Source organism: Canis lupus, chromosome 38 (genome assembly GCF_003254725.2).
Source record: "Canis lupus dingo isolate Sandy chromosome 38, ASM325472v2, whole genome shotgun sequence".
Taxonomy (NCBI): domain Eukaryota; kingdom Metazoa; phylum Chordata; class Mammalia; order Carnivora; family Canidae; genus Canis; species Canis lupus.
The window spans coordinates 17,941,949-17,957,814 of NC_064280.1; positions in this window are offsets into that span (position 1 = coordinate 17,941,949).

Below are 15,866 nucleotides of genomic sequence, written 5' to 3' on the forward strand. Positions count from 1 at the left end.
GCTGCCTATTTTCCACTCTGATGTCCAAAACAACAAACCCTCCCTCGGATTGATTTAGATGCCACCCTTATGGGATGCTGGGACACTGATCCTGGAATCTCACCCGTGGGGCCCTATCCTGAGAAAACCTGATATTTAAAAATCCAAAATTGTAACAAACAACTGATTAATGAGAAATGATCATTGTAATTACATAATCCGACACAATATTTCTGTTTTTAAATTCCCCTTGCCCATCCATTAAAACAAGATATGACTTCCACAATCATATTTATATATAGCATAACTTTTTCAAGGGCGTATCTGTAGAAAGCAAGGGATAGCATACACAGCTAGACTTGTCCCTGCTGAAAAGAAATGACCTGGCCAGTTTTCTGGAAAATTATGTAATAACAAAATGAGAAAAATAGCGAGGAAAGTGCTTATAAAAGTTAACAGCCCTTGGGCAAATGTACATTATGATTATTGTCGGTGATACTGTTGAGAGCTATGCAGTTGGGTCTCTTGGTTCTGGAATGATCCTGGAAGAATGCTCCATTGCCCCGCAGCTGATTATTTTAAAGTTAAAGTGGTTTTACAATGAAACAATCCCTTTTATTTCTGTGATCCTTAGATCGTTACCTTTCAGCTTAGTCAAGATATTGCCAAATGAAAGGCTGTCCTCCAAGAGAGAATTCACCTTGAAATCTCTGTTGGGGTCACCTCACCCTCCCAACAGGCTTTTCTTCCCCTGAGAGTCCCTGGGTCTGATGCCAGATGCCATCAGTTTAGAGAGGTTCATTCGGTGCCTTGATCAGGTTTTAGTTGGTGGTCTTAGGACTGTACTTGAATTCTGAACACACACATATGCAATGGTCTCTGGTGGCACAAGAGCTTTTAATTCCCTGTGGAAAAGAGCATTTTGTCAGGTAATAAATCTTAAATGGCGTCACCTTTGAGATCTTTTCTTCTGCAATCTCAAGGAAATTGAGGTCCACTTAAATTAGCTCATCTATTCAGGGTCACAGACCTAATTAGCAACAGAGCCAAGAGAAGAACCTGGGTCTCCCAAATCTCCTAGCACAGCCTGGGCACACTTACCAGAGACCCACGGTCCTCTCCTGTCTCCATCCCTGAACCGTTTACCCTCCCAGCACTAGAGACGATTGAATTCATCCTTTAAAAAATAGGGTAAGATCTTTGTTACCATTATGTCAAAAAATGAATATTCCAGACTCCCTTTTTTCCATGACAGCTGCTTTGAGATTGAACTCTTAATCCAGGCCCTTTGCAGCATGGGTTTTATATTCCCAGGTCAGTGCCTTGGTCCACAGCCCATTGGAAGGCTGGAGGCTAGTCCTCTCTCCATCCTGTGGGCCTTTTTACAACCCCCTATCTCCTGGTGCTAAGAATAATATCTCATAGGTCAAAATCATGTTCTAAGCAGCAATTCTGAGCAGTAAAATAAAGGAACTGTGATTTATATTTATGAAAGCCTTCCACTTGCATCTTCTCATCCCCAGTCTTATGGCGAGTGTAACATTGTTGTTGATATTACTATCTCCATTTTACAGACAATGAATTGAGATCCAGAAGAGTTAAGTGACTTATCCATGGGTACACAAATAGGAGAAGTTAGGAACTAGGATTCAAACTGGGATATTTGGCTCCAGATCCCACGTGAGGACACCGTACTGCTCAGCCTCCCTGGGTGTTCCCTGCCTGGAGGGCACAAAAGAGAACAAAGCAAGGGAGAAAGCAAGTCACTTGCACCTACACGGTCCTGTTGTCCCTACCAACTATTAAGTGGATATATTAAAAATAAGAGGATGAACACTGTTTTCTTATGCAGAGAACTTGGTAATCCCCAGGGAAACTGGCCTCCCAAAAAATGCCTGTTAGGGGCTGCAGTGTGGGGGCACTGCTGTCACTTGGTCGCTTCTAGCACAGCATGGTAATTAGTAGAGTAGGAAATGTGCTCTCCTGGTCTCAGAACCCCTTAAACACCCTGTAAGCACAAAAGGAGGAGGAAACTATGCATCCCGCAGCTAAGGGTCCCAGCTGAGCAAGGCCCGGCCACCCGCCACTCCTCAACGCAGCAGGAGCAGCCCGTGGGGCGGAAGCAGTGCAAACAATGGTTTCTGAGCTCTGGTTGGCACACTGAGCCATTCTTGTTAGAACTGAGGGCACAATTAAACATTACCAGAGCCAGCTCCCAACTGAGTTGCAAAGAAAGATGTAAACACACACACTCGCACGGACCCACTACACTCACACACTCCTCAAGCTGAAAAGAAAATTAATCAAAAAACCCAATGAACGCCTGAACTCTATAATTAAGCCTAAATGATCCTCAGATAGAAAGGGAGCTGAGTGAGCAAGCTCAGTGCACACAGATATTTTTACCCCAGAGTCTTACTGCCATTAATTTCTTTTGAGATCTGGAGTACATCTGGTTCCAGTTTCCCTGGTAGGACATCTGCCTATGGAGGGCCTGCAGGAGCATTGCCAGCTCAGTGGCCGGAGGACAGCCAAGGTTGTTTGGTCATCCTCAAACACTTTTATGGGAGTGCGTCTGGGGCGATGAGCGCCATTGCCCTCGGTGAGCAGCCCTGCTCCCTCCCACGGTGGATCCAACCCTAACTTCAATCCTGCTAACAATCCCTTCCAGGTGCACCATGCTTAACAGCTTACAAAGGGTTTTTACTGCCCTTTACACAAAGTAAAAAAAAAAAAAAAAAAACTCTGTTGAAGACAGGAAATCTTAGTTTTAGCCTTATCTTTCTATCCTTATTATTATTAACAACATTGATTCCCATTTGATTTGATTGACTCCCATGCTACACTTTGCACAGCACCAACACAAACATTCTGTCATTTTGTTCTCAATTACCCTGTAAGAGCTGCCTTATGTCCCCATTTTACAGATGAGGGATTTGAGGAGAAAGGTCAAGTGACCTGTCCAAGGTCACCTTGATGTTAGTGCGTGGAAGACTTGAGCTTCAGTCTTCTGGCTGCATATTTTTACTCCATTCTCATGGAATATTCTTTCCCTTGTTAAATGCAAGCATTTTTCTGTTTGTGTAGTTACTGCCGTTCCTTGGGCAGGGTTGACTAACTAGGAGATGGAGTCTTTGCAGGGGTGCAAAGATTGATCCTTTTTGATTGATCTCTGAACTCAGTTTGACAAGACGGAATCAGCTCACCTGAAGGGTCTGGGTTCAACTATTGCAGGCTCTATGGCTTCAGGGGATTTCCCTCCTATTTCTCATCGGAAGGGAGGCCCATTTGGGTGCTCTGATGTTGGAGGTCAGAGCCCAGGACCTCAGCGTGACTCGCGATCCAGCTGCTGAACTAGACCTTAAGCAAATCATTTAATTCACCTGGGCTTCTGTTGCCTTTTCCGTTAACTGAGCTACTAATACCCAGTCAACATCACAGTCAGGAAGACACAGTAGGATGATATCTGGAAACACTCCCAAAATTTCTAACCTGATGCCTGTTGTAAGGTATTGTCACATCGGCAGAATCACACAGCCCAGAGCTAGCTGCACGATCTCAAGTTTCATCTACTGGGAAGCCCAAAACCATTTTCAGGAAACCCACTCTTCCTGCCAAGTAAGCCTGACCTCACTGGAGGGTGATGGGCTTTGAGCTCCCCCTGCCCCCAAACACTTTGCTAGAGAGGCCTGGACCCTGGCAGTCAGAAAAAGAAAGGAGACCACTAGGTAGCCCTGCAGAAAAGAGCTCTGGGCAGGATTTGTAGCTACAACTCCAAGAAGCCTTTTGGCAAGGAAAGGATGCTGAACATCAGATCTGGGCCAGACTTGAAATCCCAGCACACTTTGCCTGGTTTAAGTCTCCTGGAGAAGCCAGCCAGGGGCAGTGGCATTTTTCCTGTTGTGAGCTCAGGCAAGAGACAAAGGCAGAAAATGAGAATAATAATTTTACACACACACGCACACCTCTTTTGTGAGTTGCACTGATACAGAGGCAGAAAGTAATTATGTATATAGTGTGTGTGTTGGAGCTGGGGGGGATCAACACACACTGGCCACTGGCCTGTCTACACGGTCTCCGATGCCCCAGATCTTGGCTAGGACTCCACAGTTTGGAGGTTGCATTACAGATTTGGCCCTGACAGTACACATAAAAAAAGGTTATACTTCTCCAAATGTTCTGCCCCCCCAGGCTGTCCCACCACATGGCAGGCATGTTTGTAATGGCCCTTCTCTCTCTGCCCACCCTGCCTGCTGTGGCCGCACGTGGACCAGCCACACAGCTTGCCTCAGGTCTGCTTCCCAAGGCCCCTGGCCCCACATGCCACTGCGCCTCTCTCCCAGCTGGGCCCAGCAGTACAGGCCCCCTGAAGAGAGAGGTCATCTTGCACCACCGCTCCCCTGCCGCCCCGGGGAGTGGTCCAGAAGAGAAGCCACCCACTCTTCTCACCAGGATAAAAATTAAGCCAGGCCTCTGGGCAGCAGGCCACATGGCCACACACAGGAGCCTGTCCCGGCCACACACAGGAGCCTGTCCTGGCAGCCAGGCTCCCAGGAGTCCTTAGCTACCCAGAAGATGTGGCTCAACCCTTACAGCCACAGAGTGCTGCGTCAGAAGTGTCCAGGAGAATGGAGAATAGACATTAGCATTATAGGCAGGAGGCCGGACTACTTTGCCTCAGGCCAGGGCCGGGGTGAGGGTGAACCAGCCAAGGTGCCCAGGGTACCGAATCTCAGAAGGCCCTTGATGCGGGTTTGTACAAAGGCCGACTCCACACCTGCTGAGAGTGAACGCCCTGCGGTGTCTGCCCGGGACACCTGCTTCCCTCACCCTGCTCCCAGCCCTGCTCTGCGCCACCGTCTACGCAGTGCTGCTTTCTTCACAGCAAGGGTGGGTGGAGGCGGGTCCCAGGAAGTCCCTTGGGACGCCCATTCTTCCAGCATCTCCTGTGAGCCGAACTAAACAGAGGCCCTGCCCAGAGGGAGACGAGGCTCACAGGAAGCTCTGGGCACCACTCACGTTTCCCTTCGGTGCCACACATCACAAGGAGCCCCAGAAGTTTAGCAAGTGTTCCCCCAGTCAGCCTGTGAAGGGAAGTTGCCTTTCTGGCCCGAGGACTCGATGAGGACGGGTGAGGTGACAGGCAACATTGTGTCACGTTGTTTGATCTCCTCCGAGCAAAGGCACTTGGGAGGACTCACAGCCTCATCCCTACAGACGCGGGCACTGGAGACCGGAGAAACAGCTGCTTATCTCTCCATCTGCTCTTGTCCCGTCACCCCCACCCTTCAAGCCAATTAGAATATTCCACACAGACATGATCCAATGAAATGTTAATTGGAAAAATAACAGGAAAGATAATACATGCACTTCAGGCTGAGAACTATTTCATTAAACTGGGCTTTGAAAGCAAGACAGCCAATTAAATTATTTCCCACTTCACTCCCTCACGTACCAGAAACTATAGAAAGCTATTACTTCTAATTAATTAAGAAAGAAAGAAGGGCCCTGCATATGCATATCAGATGAACAGGGACTGAGGAGCTACACCACTTAGCTGTTCGTGGGCAGTGCACACACGCACACACACAGACACAGACACACACACACACACACACACACACACACGCCTCAGGGACTGAGGCTCATCTGCTGTCTCACCTGAAGAATTTCATGGGTCTTCTGAAAACAGCAAAAAAAAAAAAAAAAAAAAAAAAAAAAAAAAAAACACCTGCTCCTCAGAGTCACTCACAAAATCAAAGGGAAATGCCTTCCTTCTCTGGGCACATTCATCAGAAAGGAAGTAGGGCCTTTGTTGCGAGAGAATAAGCAGCTCTAAACTCAGCTGGATTCCAGACTTTTTGCAGGACAGATCTTGTCTTTTCCTCTTCAGGAAAGCAGTAGGCACGTCCTAAGCCAGCTCCCTCTTTCAAATGCTCAGGGTGGTGGCAGGAACCAGGAGACCGGAGGCCCCCCTCCCCGAGCCTGCTTTAGAATTGGCATTATTATGCAGGTCTCTTGTGCAAGAGGTCTCTTCACTTCTCCATCTGTGAAATGGGAGGTAGGCCTGTTCTCGGTGCCATAATCACCCCCTCAACGTTTCTAAGCTTGTAACAATGCACCGACAGAGCTGCCTTGGGGAAACAGAGAGACAGAACTCAAGCACGCAGTTCAAAGATTTCCTGTGCAAAAATTATGCTAACCCAAAGGCACCCCTAACTGTATAGTAAGTTTAATGCCATTAACAGAATATGATTATTATAATAATGAATATAGGGGTCCTATAAAGCAATCGTCATGATGATGTGACTTTTGCACACAGGCTTCTCTCCAGTATGGTCCATGAGCAACAGACAGATCTGGGCTTGTCCCAAGGCTTCTGCAGACATGTGCCCACACCGTGCCCCATCCTCCCCCATCAACCACCTTGTCTGTCATTCTGTGCCATGCAAGGTAACAAGGGCTCCCAGAGCCTGGCATCTTCAGTGCCTCTGACCACTCACTGCATGACAGGGAACAGACATTCGTTGACCCTGGAGCATGGCAGCTAATCCAGAGTATAGGGTGGATGGAGGAACCATTTCTGGAATGGCTTTTAGGCTATTAAGTCCCCATTTGTATGTATAATGAGGTTGTTTGCACACTGCAAACAACTGGAACAAGCTTATTTGATAATCTATGTAAGAATTTGAGATTTGTTTTCTTCCTGAAATTGAAACCACGCATAAAAATCTGAAAATGCAACGGTGTTCATTTGTTAGCATAGAAACTTGTTCTGCCATAATGGCAGTGCACCCCCATGAGCAAAGCCAGTATCTTGAAAACCCAAAGGCACAAAATGAAAAAAAAAATGATCAGGGAAGAAGGAGGAGGATGCCTGGTGCTTGGGCTTTACCTCAGAGCACTCCTTCCGTCCTTCCATGCATTCAAAAATATTCTTTTCATTTGAAAGATTCAGTTTGCCCCCTTATTTAGGACCATAACTTTTACATAAAGCCATATATACAGATATCTATCCCCAGCACCCCCACAATGAAATAGGGGCAGCAAGTTTTTAAAAAGAAAAACTGACTGACAACTTCCCGTTGAGTAATATAGACCCACACCCAAGGAATCCTAGTGCAGTTGGAGTGTGCACACTTGCACAGGAAAGTGGGGTAAGCCACAGGGTTCTGGTCAATCAGCGATTGTTGCACATCTCCTTGTGTCTTCAGCTGCTGGGACACAAGGCTGTGGGGTGGGGGGTGGGCATCTGGAATTCCCACCTGTTTCTTAAGATCCCTTTAAGCCTTGCTGGTGGGTTACACCTATTGATGATCGGGGATCCCTTAATATTGTTAGTTTTGGTAATTTTTTTAAAGACCTGCATACATGCTATAGACCATCTTTGCAGAGAAATGCATATGTAAACAAGTCCCAGTAACTCTGCATAAAATGTCAGGGTCGTTGTCCCCTTGAAGTCTTTATGAAGCCCAGATTATAAACATCTGCTTCTAAGGAATGACATGCGTTGGCCACTGTCTTAATGCCCATTTTGTTTACATGTTTCCATGTCCACATACAGGTCACCTAGTAGGACAAGGCACGTCCAGCAAGCAGAACCACATGGCAGAGACTAAAGAGGAGGAAACGAGCCATGGCTGGTGGCTCTAGAAGCTGAAGACCTGGACAGCTGATTTCCCATTAAAACGAGTGCCATTATACCTGTCTCCTCACATCCTCCCATCCTGTGATGTGCACCCCCTCCTGCCCCACCATGTGTCACGCAGCACCCCCCATGGACTGGCTGGGCTGGCTGTTTGGCTCTCGGTGGGCTGCGCTGAAGTGGGAGCTATGCCTGCTGTAGCTTTTTGTGTGGAAAGATTGGGCCCATCCATCCAGATCTCAAGTCCATCCCCAACCCTCTAAGTGAAGCCGCCCAGGGAGAAGGAGCTGGTCAGCCTGGACTTGAGACACCTAAAATTGCCCAGCCTTGGTTCCCAAACTCTGCCTTCCCTTCCCTACACTTGTGGGTGGGAAACAGAGGGAATGCGTATCTATCCTTTACCTCCTTTCTCCACGTGGGTAGCCAGTGTTGATACTTTCTCGCGATTTCTCTGATCCTTGGAGCCAGGGCCAAAGCAGTCCCACTTCTCCAGCATGACCATACTAGGTGTCTTCAGGTGACCAAGGGCAAAGTGTATGTCAGCAGGATCAGTGGGGTGAGGGGAGAGCCACCCTAAGAGGGCAAAAATGGTGTGTAATGTTTTATTTTGGTTTATTGATTGGCTTGCTCACCAGTTGATTCATTTATGAAATATGTATTTATTATACAGCAGAAAACCCACTCCCACCTTTGAGGCACCCAGCCCCAGAATTTATCTTCTTGGCCCCAAAGAGCACAGTGAGTTACTCCTCTCTGAAGCCACAGAAAACAGAGGGTGGAAATTCCCTCTGTACCCAAATACTTCCACCCCAATCAGATTTTCAGCCAGAAATGGGGTTAGAAACCACCAGCTACAGTGAGGGGATAAAGCCACACAAATCAGCAGAGGTTCAACTGCCCAAATGGAAGCTTCCAGCATCCGGCCCTCCCTTCCCCCTCCCAGCAGCACCCCCTCCACCTCCCCTCCTGCTCTGTGTGCTGGTGGGGCAGGGGCAGGGAGGGGGGCGCGGCGGGCAGTCAGCTACAGCCTGGCCACCGCAGAACCAGACTTCTCCTTCTGCTCTGGTACCGCCTTCTGAAGGCTACATGCACATTAGACACCCGAGGAGCTTAAAAACCATCCAGACCCAGTACCTGCCCCCCTTAGCTCATTACAGCAGAATCCGGGGATAGAGCCTGGGCACTGGTGTTTTTAAAAGTACCCTGGATGATCCTAATGTGAGACTAGGGTTGAGAAGCACTTCTAGTGGTTTTTCCCTTCGTCCTGCCCACCCATCCACCCACCCACATCCTTTATCCTCTCTACTTCCTGAGCTTTCTGCCAAGAATGGGAGAAGCCACTGGGGAATGAGAACTCTCTTCCCATTTCTCCAGCTCCTCCTCCTCACTGAACCTTACCCATCAGGTCAACCAACCTGAGCAGATCCCTGGAGAGTTGGCAGGTCCCACCATTTGCACCCTGAGGCTGATGTCTGCACCCAGCCCAGGGGCTCTCAAATGGTGTCCAGCTTTTCTAGCAACAGAAACCTACTCCTTGCCAGATGCTCTCTGCATCTGCCCTAGACTCCCCAACTCCAAAGGTTTAAAGGGCACTTGGTGACATTTATGTCTCCAAATCCCAATCCTGATGGGAAGGCCCAGGCTGAGTCTTGATAACCCAAGCCTTGGCTATTTCTGCAGAGCCACCTGAATTGAATGGGGGTCGACTGGGAACAGAAGGAGTCTCATTGCCCCAAGCCAGTTCTTTTCCCAACAATTGCACAGCATCCAAATCCCAAATGGCTGAGAAGAGACATCTCCCCCTTTACACTTATGAGAGCTCCAGAGCTGAGTGTGAGCAAACACGTGTGTGAATGTGTGTATGTGTGTGGTGTCCATATGCTGCATACAAACCACCGAGATCCATAGAGATGTACCATGTTTATAATGGGGCCTGGTGAATTCCATATTAGATATACACACAAGAAGGTTATAATATACACAAACTGTCAAACACACAAGAGGTTTTTTTAGTATTTGACTTCCCTCATCTGAGTAATTTCCTGGGGCAAGTGCTAGTTCACACACACCTCTGCTGCCAGCCTGTCCCCTCCCGCATCCCATGCCACCAAGCCTTCTTTCCCCATTAGTTAGAATGTCCCTACCCCATGTCCCATCTCTCAGGGTCCTACTCTCTGATAGGTGACAGACGGTTCAGTCAGTGGGTGCTAAAGAGTTGAGTGTTACCCCTCCCAGGTGACATTTATGTTTTAATTGGGGCTACAGATAATGCCTTAATCCGAAGGAGTGGCTCTAATGGTGGGTATCTCAGGCACAGCCTTGGGCCAGTAAGGGAGATTATTTTTTATCGGGGAGCTTCTTAGGGCCTCCCCAAACCATACCTATCTCTAAGATCAAGCCTTCCTAAGTACATGAGCACAAGCAAGCACACTTACCTACATACACTTTCCAGGATTTTGAGACACCTCCCTTATATTGGCCTAAACTTTACAAATGAAAAAAAAAGAGAGAGAGAGAGAGAGAAGAAGATGAAAAAGAAAAGGAAGGAACAGCTAAATTAATTTAAACCTCACTGGGAAATGTAGCCTATTTTTCACTGGCCGCCAGCCATCTGGCCCACCCCACCCTGGTCCATTTACCTTCTGCTCCTTCTCTTTTCTGCTACCACCCCATCAGTTAATTTACTCAAAAGCATCCTCTCTGTACCCACCCCCACCTCTGACAAATGTATTTCCTTCCTTCACTGTTTCCCATTTGGAATTGCGCTGTTTTTCGGTGTTGTCTGGACAAAGAACAGGTTAAAAGCATGAGCATGTGTGTATCGCTTGGAAGAAAGAGAAACCAGGTATTCTGCTGCAGTTTGGAAAAAAAAAAAGCCACTGGAGGAAGAGACGAAAGCTGGCTCTGCAGAGTGCCTTAAAAATGACTTTAATTAGGAAATTCTGAGTCGTCAGTCTTTGGATGTTACATAAACTCAAACAGATGTTGCATTTCACTTCTCTGGGATTAAAAAAAGTTAAATACAGTATGTATTCAACAACAACAAAGTATCTTTTCTCTTTAATTCCGTCATTAAAGATGCAGTGGCTGGTTTCCTAAAAAGCCTGGGGGAGGCTCCAGAGCAAGCATCTCGGGGACGTACAGAGGGCACATGCAAGGATCCTGCCCACTAAGGACAAGGCCAACTTAGCGCTGCAAAACTGGGGAAAGGAGAACATTCTAGAAACACAGAGGGCAAACCTTACCCTTCACCCACTCCCCATCACTCCTCCTCTCCAGAGCACCCTTTGGCCAGTTTCTGCTTTGCTTCCGCTAAATGATATCCCTGTAGCTCAACACTTGCCACTTAGGATTCTACTAAAACAAGATCATGTGAAGAGTCTGCATACTCGAAGGTAGTTAAGGCTTCTGGGGTATTGCCTGCTCTCCCTCAAGGTGCATTTTTTTTTTCAAAAAGGATTTTCTTTTTTAAGGTTTTATCCATTCATTCATGACAGACACAGAGAGAGGGCCAGACACACAGGCAGAGGGAGAAGCAGGCTCCCTGTGGGGATCACGCCCTGGGCAGAAGGCAGATGTTCAACCACTGAGCCACCCAGGCATCCCACATATTTTAATGGTCAGTTCTTAGCAACGGTGGGCAGCGTAGTTGGGATGGAGATCTTGACGTGCACGTGGATTCTGAACACTCTGCGGGTGGGAAGGAAGTGAGGGACACAGCTGTCCAGCCCTGGCCCTCCCCCAGCCCCCCTGCCTCTCTCGCCTCCTCCTCACCCCACTTTCCAGCCTGAAGGAGCACCTGGCTGGCAAGCGCAGGGTGTCAGCCGGCCACAGCTGTTCTCTCTCCTGGACCTTTTATTCAGAGCCATCATGGCTATTTGCCACAAGCTCTCCTGCCACTCTTCTGAGAGGTCAGCAGTTTTAAGAAGGCTGGAGTTAAAAATGCATATTCATTCTCTCTTTCTTTCTCGGACACGGACACACACACACACACACACAGACCGTTCAAAAGAGGAAAATCAAGAAGGAGACTCAGATACTTAGAGTGGTTTCCACTATTGGAAAAAAAATATTTGTCTATCATGCAACTCATGGGGCAAGGAGGGTTCATTTGTCAACAGACGGATTTATAACAAGGACACCCCCCTCCCTTACCAAGTGAGCAGAGCAGCACATTCGTAATTCTATGGGCAGCAGCCTTACAGGCACATTTCAGAAAAGGGATTCCTCTAGCTTATCCATTAAAAAGCATCATCTGAGGTACACACTGTTGTGGCAATTGGCACATTTTTCCTAATTAATTTAAGAAATTAACAATGTGCTGGTGATGGCTGAACATGTGTGTGTACATGTAAAAAGCTCAAGTGGATGAATGAGGGTTGGGAACATAGTGACAGTTAAAGCAAACTTGAAAATAAGTGGCATTTCTTTCTCACTAAAAGGAACCATAAAATTCTATGTTAAACTCTGTGATGGTTTGGAAAAGGAAACAATGATGTATGTGATTTAAATATATATATATATATATATATATATATATATATATATATATACACACACACACACACACTCTTAAAGAAGAAATGTGGGGGAACAAATACAGAATATTCAAATCGAAACTACATATTTATTGTTACCTACATGAAAAAATGGAACAACCTGCCTTATCAACTTAGGGGAAAAATATGGTCACATTTCTTTTATTTTTCAAATTAATTACATGAATTTTCCTAAGAAGTCCCTGTTAGCAGAGAGTATGATAGTCCCTTTTGAGGTCCCACAGCCCACCCACCCCCAATTCGTCAGGAACCCTGTGTCCTGAACCCATCCCAAAGAGAGCTGAAACACCAGACAGAAAGAACAGGGTCATATTAATCCATTCCCGCAGAGGATGCCAATTCCCTGCTGCCAGGACGCCCAGGACACAAGCTGTTACCTTGGTACAGCCTTGGACACCATACTTTGCTCAGTCACTGTTCTCAATGAACAGCGATGCCAACGGTGCTGGGACTGGAAGCCTTTCTAAAATCCATCCCATGTTGTGCTGACACCACCTTCAACAAATTTCTAAACCTCTATGTTACACTCAGTTTAACAACCTACAACCCTGTCCTCTCCAGGTCAGTGACCTTACCATGCTTCCTGCTCTAAGCCCAGGTGTGGGTCCCCTGGAGTGCCCCACAGGCATCCCTGCGGAGAGGAATTTGCTCTCATTCCCTGTCTTACAGAAAGGCCCTGGTTCCTCTGCTGTGCTCCCTCCCTGAAGCGCCCATGTGCATAACTAAGGAGACCACTGGAGAGATCTGCAGAGCAGGAGATGTATTATTTCATGTACCAGACACTATTCTAGATGCCGAGCATTTCTCAGGACCACACAAACACCCATCCCTTCTGGAACTGCCATTGTAGTGGAGGGAGAGATAGACAATGGACATAATGAATAAGGAAATGATATGTTATGTGGCAAGAGGGTCAATGGGAGGGGAAAGGGTTCAGGAAGATCAGCTTCCAGGTGCTTTTTGGTCTGGGCCATATATGAAGAAGCAGCTGTCGATTGCATTTACTAATAATGACAATAGTAATTATGGCCTCTCCCATTTAACCTCTGCATCAGGAGGCGTCCTGGGCCATGGAAGGCTTGAGATCTACACTTCACACATTCCAAGGCAGTCTCAGGTTGATTGTCTCCTATCTTAAGCAATGCATGAAGCCTTCGTTTACTGCTGCTTAGAAAGGTGAAGTGACCCCAAGAGCCACATGGCTGCTAAGTGTCACAGTGAGGACTCTAAGGACGCCCTTGTGACTCCATTGTATAATTTTCCTGATGCACTTGTAAAGAGCACAAGACATGAAGCCAGAAGATCCAAAACTGAGACCCAGCATTGCCTCTTACTAGGTGTATGAAACCTCAAAAAGTTCCCTGCAAACAGAAGATGTGACTGGATGTGAAATTACACTATAAATCAAGAGGCATGGTACCAATGACGCTTTTGGGCAACTCTGCAGGCTGCCTCAACACTCCATTTAGCTACTATCTGTGTGATTCATTAAGTAAATAAATATAATTAAAAGGAGTTATTTTTATAGCATTCTGCACACAACTCCCAAAGCAATCTTTAGTCAAGTTGGAAAAATTAAAACAGTATATATTTTCTGTCTGTAAACTAATTATCTGATTCCAATTGGATTCAAAGCAAGCCCACTTGAAGGTATTCTAGAAAGCACACAGATGACCGCACTACATGAGTTAAAGAAGCCCTGGGACGTGGTCTGTGTCCGGAGCTTCTGAGCACTGTGTGTGGAGAAAAGGACATTTGTGTGACGGATACCAGGGCTGTGGGTGTGGCCATGAACAACCAGTTGGATTTATTGTCCCATTCAGGCCTCTGGTCTCCCTCTGTTGCGCCGGCCGTTGGAGAATGCCCACCATGGAGCAGAAAGAAAGTGTCACACTGGCCTGAAAGGTAGCTGGTACTGAGCCCATCAGTCTAAGATAGGAAGGAAGACTGAATTCAGCTTCTGGGAAAGCTTAGAAGATAAAAACTAAGGGCAGGAAGCTGCCATGCACTGAGTGGGTCCTCCAACATGTGTAGGTTGAAGGGTTAATCCCCAAAGTTGATGGTATTTGGAGACTGGGAGGTAATGAGGTTTGGGGGTATTTTAGTCTTGGGGAGGTGATCAGGTTTGGATGAGGTCATGGGGAAGGAGCCTCCTTGACAGCAAGATGCCCTTATAAAGGGATGAAAAGACCCCACCTCACTCCTTTGCATGTGCTCTCTTGCACGGGCGCTCTCTCTCTCTCTCTCTCTCTCTCTCTCTCTCTCTCTCTCCCTCTTTCTCCTCCATGGGAGGAAACCAGGAAGGACTCCCTCACTAGAACCTCACCATGCTGCCACACTGATCTTGAACTCCCAGCCTCCAGACTGAGAAATAGACCGTTGTTGGTTAAGCAATCCAATGTATGGTGTTCTTACAGCCGTCCAAACGGGGAAGGCAAGAGGCACATTCTCTTCTGAAATGGTTCGTGGAGTCGCCAGATGTTGCCTGCCCTTCCCTTCCCACGGGCTGGGTGAGAGACTTTAGAACAACAAGGGAAGACTGTAAGTAGCCTCTTCACCTGTCCTCCCAGCTTGGAGGAGGCACAGAAGTGTCCTTTCCCTGCTTCTGTGGCTCCTCGCCATCAAGATGCCAAGGGAAGCTGGACAAAACCACCCAAAACACAAAGACACTTGATAAGCCCAGGGTCATGATGAAGGACACGAGCAAGTCTCATTTCTGTTGGGAAGGGTAGTGAATGAACACAACAGAAGGTGGAACCAATCCCAGAATAAGCAGGAAGCATGTGGGAGATGCTAGAATCATGATGCCCATAGCCCGACAAAGACACAAAATAGTTTAAATAGAATCTATCCGCATAGTTCTGGAATTTGTCTGTGTCTCCACCCAGCAGCATCTTCTGAGGCGGAGCAATTGTTCACTCTAGAGAGATTATCTACATTGAGGATGATGGGAACCAATTATGTTCCTATCACTGAGGAAAGACAGAGAGAAATGGGCTCCAACCGGAGCTGCAGGGACCTTTTGCTAAGATTCTGAGAGAGTGAAAAATGGTCTTTGGTGGGGAACCAGTTCTTCCCTTCCTAACACCCCTCTCCCACGCCATATAGAGAGGACCATACGGCAGCAGCGAACACAGCAGGCTGGCAAGTTTGTCCCCAGGCATTTCTGAGTTGACTTGGGCTATTTCTTCTGAATTCCAACGTATTAAACTGATATCTATAAAGACAAATCCCCCAAATCCCACACCCACGATCAGTGCCCCTTAGTAGGATATAGAGCTTGGGAATGGGGGGGGGGGGCTCTGGGATGCTGAGTCGCTCAGTAACCACACAGCCTGGGGTCCCAGGGGCAGGGAGGCTACCACCAAAGCTGTGGGAGAAACAGCAACAAAGCTGACCAGGGACCCCAAGTCCATACTGCCTCCTTCCCCTCTAGGGACGGCTCTCCCTACTGGGTCCTCTCTGAAAGAAGACAGAGGCCGGAGTCAAGGGATCAGGGGCTTGGAAACCAAGCAGAGGAGTTTCCCAGCGATTTCTCCAGCAGTCTGCAACCACCATGCAACACCCCCCAGCGGAGGTGCAAAAGGAACCTCCCTTCGGTCCAATTACTCAGTCCGCAGAAATACCCATTTCTTCGCTACTTATTCAACAAACATGTCGGGCACACCTGCTCTGTGCCAGGC